At 34.7% G+C, this 3,508-nt stretch overlaps 1 non-coding gene across 1 annotated transcript; it reads right to left on the bottom strand.

Annotated features, from left to right (window-relative positions):
* Positions 1-1,606: 1,606 nt before the first annotated feature.
* Positions 1,607-1,710, bottom strand: LOC130027056 (U6 spliceosomal RNA). The gene has a single exon (XR_008792994.1). It is a non-coding gene; the product is annotated as a U6 spliceosomal RNA (small nuclear RNA).
* Between the last annotated feature and the right edge of the window lie 1,798 nt (positions 1,711-3,508).

Below are 3,508 nucleotides of genomic sequence, written 5' to 3' on the forward strand. Positions count from 1 at the left end.
TAAATGTTTGGAAGAATTTGCTAGTAAATTCATGTGGACCTGGGCTTTTGTTTGGGGGAAGACTTTTGATTACAGTTTCATTTCCTTGATGTGAGTAAGTCTATTCAGGTACTCTAGATCTTTTTGATTCAGCCTTGGGAGATTATAGGAATCCAGAAATTTATCCATCTGTTCTAGGTTCTCGTTTTGTGGCATACAGACTTTCAAAGTAGTCTCTGATGAACTTTTGAATTTCTTTGGTTTCTGTTGTGACATTCCCCTTTTCATTTCTCAATTTGGTTTATTTATTTAGGGTTTATTTATTTATTTAAGGTTCTCTCTCTTTCTTTGTAATTCTTGCTAGTGATTTATCTATCTTGTTTATTTTATCAAAGAACCAGCTCTTGATTTCATTGACCTTTCTGATTTTTTTTTTTGGTTTTCAAGTCATTGATTTCTGCTCTAAGTTTTATGATATCTTTTCTTCTGCCTGATTTGGGCTCCTTTTGTTGATCCTTTTCTAAGATCTTAAGCTGTGAAGTCAAGTTGATTATGCGGGCCCTTTTTCCTTCCTGAGAAATGCTTGCAGAGCTATAAATTTTCTCCTTAACATGGCTTTAGCTGCATCCCATAGGTTCTCATAGCTCGTGTCTTCATTCTCATTTGTTTCCAGGTATCTTTTGATTTCGTCCTTGACTTCCTTCTTGACCCAATCATTGTTCAATATTGAGTTGTTTAATTTCCAGGTATTTGATTTGGTTCTTCGTGTCTGTGTGTAATTCACTTCTATTCTCAGTGCTTTGTGGTCTGAAAAGATTGTTGATAATATTTCTAACTTCTTGATTCTATTGAGGTATTTTTTGTGGCCTAGCATGTGGTCTATTTTGGAGAATATTCCTTGTGCACTGGAGAAGAATGTGTATTCTTTCTTTTTGGGGTGTAAAGCCCTGTAGAGGTCTATAAGCCCTCTCTCTTCTATTTCTTACTTCAAAGCCAATGTCTCGTTGCTGAGTTTTATTCTTGTTGATCTATCCAGAGGTGATAAGGTGATGTTGAAGTCTCCGGCTACTACTGTTTGCCAGCAATGTCCTCCTTAACATCTGTTAGCAGTTGTTTTAAATATTTAGCTGTCCCTTCATTAGGTGTGCATACATTTAAGAGTGTTATTTCTTCCTGTTTTACGTGTATCTTGATGAATAGAAAATGGCTTTCACTGTCCCTTTTAATCTTTTTCAATCTGAAATTTATGTTGTCATATACTAGTATGACCACCCCAGCTTTTTTTGAGGTTGCTGTTTGCTTGCAGGATTGTTTTCCATCCTTTAACTTTGAGTCTGTGTTTGCTCTGACTGTTCAGATGAGTTTCTTGTAGGCAGCAGAATATTACATTCTGTTTCTGAATCCATTTTGCTACTTCGTGTCTCTTAATTTGTGAAATTAGACCTTGATGTTGAGAGAGATTATTGTTATGGGGTTTTGTGTCATCTTTCTGTAGGCTTCTGTTGTGCTTGTAAGGTTTGTCTTGTCTTATAGTAGCCCATTAAACCCTTCCATTAGGTTTGGTTTTGAGTCTATGAAGTTTCTGAGCTTGTGTATATCCACAAAATAGTGTACTGTTCCTTTGAGTAAAAATATGGAACGCTTCACGAATTTCCATGTCATCCTTGCACAGGGGCCATACCAATCTCTGTATTGTTCCAATTTTAGTATATGTGCTGCCAAAGCAAGCACAACATTTTTTATTTTAAATTTTCTGCTGTTTTATTATTGAAGAACTATAAGTTCCTATAATAGTAACAGTTTTTTTCAAATTCAGAAATATAATGATAGTATTTTTCCCTAAAAATCTTGCAAATTCCTCTATCAAATTCCACCGCAAAGCAATTTTGTATAAATATATACTGAGGCAAGCATGATCAACTTGGGGCTCTTAGATGTAAGAAGATACAGATAAACATAGAAAATTTCACAGGAACATTTATTAAAAGGTGGTTATCTACAAAACAGAAGTCATCAAGCATCTTGATCTTGGACATTTTAGACTCCTAAACCATAAGAAATACCTCCTTTTTATTTCACCCAATTAAATTTACAGAATTAAAAAATAAAATCTCATTTATATCTCAGCATTGAGACTAAGAAAATCTTGATAAAATTTTATTATAACCCTTATAATAGATATGAATAAGTGGTCACAAGAAAACAGTTAATATTTGTGTTTTAAGTAGTGAATATTCTATGACCTATCATTACGTAGGATAATTAACCTTGAAACTTTAAGGAATAATAACACATCAAAACTGAAACATATTCAAAATATAATTTATCATGCACCTCACTGTTAAGAATGTGTCTTAAAATCACTGAAAACTGATAGCTCTTTTTATCTCTCCCAGATATTTGAAAAGATAATTTTAAATTTCCAGTTGCCCATTTTAGACTGTTTGGTCACCCCTTCTAGAACAGCTTTCAATTGAGATTTTTGTGCCAAAGGTCCAATTCAACTCTACTGCTTTGATTTGAATGTATTCCTTTGTGTTTGGTCTGTCACAGAGATTCAGAACAACTACTGAGCATCCTTCTCATAAATGTTTCATATACTTGACGACAGTATTTATTCCTTAGTTTCCGCATGTTTGGATCTTATTCAATATCTTTTTAGTTGATGTGGAGGAAAGGGAGATGGCACTTATGTTTCAGGCTTCACATTACTGCCAACTCTCTCTAGAACACAAATTGATAATGTCAGCCCCTGCTTAAAAACCTCTAGTGATTTCCCACTGTCTCAAAGTTAAACCTAATCTCTGTACTATAGGCCAAATGATACCTCATTTACTTGCCTTTGCCTCACAGTCTTCCTGAATTCTTAATAATGACTTCTACTCCAGCTCCAGTGACACAGGAATAATTTGTGCAAAATTTTATGGGGTTTACCAGTATATCTTTTTGTATTAGGCGGTTCTCTTTCCCTGTTCTTTTTTCTGTAGGATAATGACTACTTGTATTCTATGACTTGCGTTAAATTACAGGTTTCTTCTCTCCATCAGGCAGAGATGGTCACCCCTCCTTAGTACTCTCCCATGTAGAGCTTAAACCTATTATCTGTCCATCTATGTCGTGAAGTATTATGATCCATCTCCTACTCACTATGGCACCTTAAGGTATATTTAAGTAATTCAATTTAAGAAATAATGATCAATACAGGAGAAAGGTTTACTTTTATTTATTTAAATTTTTATTAGTGAAACACCATGAGGTACAGTTGTAGACTTACAAATTTTTGTGCTTGGGTTTCAGTTATACAGTGATCCAGTACCCATCCTTCTACCAGTGCCCATTCTTTACATTTTTTTTTTTTAATTTTTGTTAGTGAAACACCATGAGGTACAGATGTAGATTTACAATTTTTTGTGCTTGGGTTTCAATTATACAATGATCAAACACCCATCCCTCAACCAGTGCCCATTTTCCACCACCATGGATTCCAGTATCTCTCCCTGCCCCCATATCCCCATTCCCCCATCCCACC

The sequence above is a fragment of the Sorex fumeus genome, unplaced genomic scaffold, assembly GCF_029834395.1.
Source record: "Sorex fumeus unplaced genomic scaffold, SorFum_2.1 ptg000035l, whole genome shotgun sequence".
NCBI lineage: Eukaryota > Metazoa > Chordata > Mammalia > Eulipotyphla > Soricidae > Sorex > Sorex fumeus.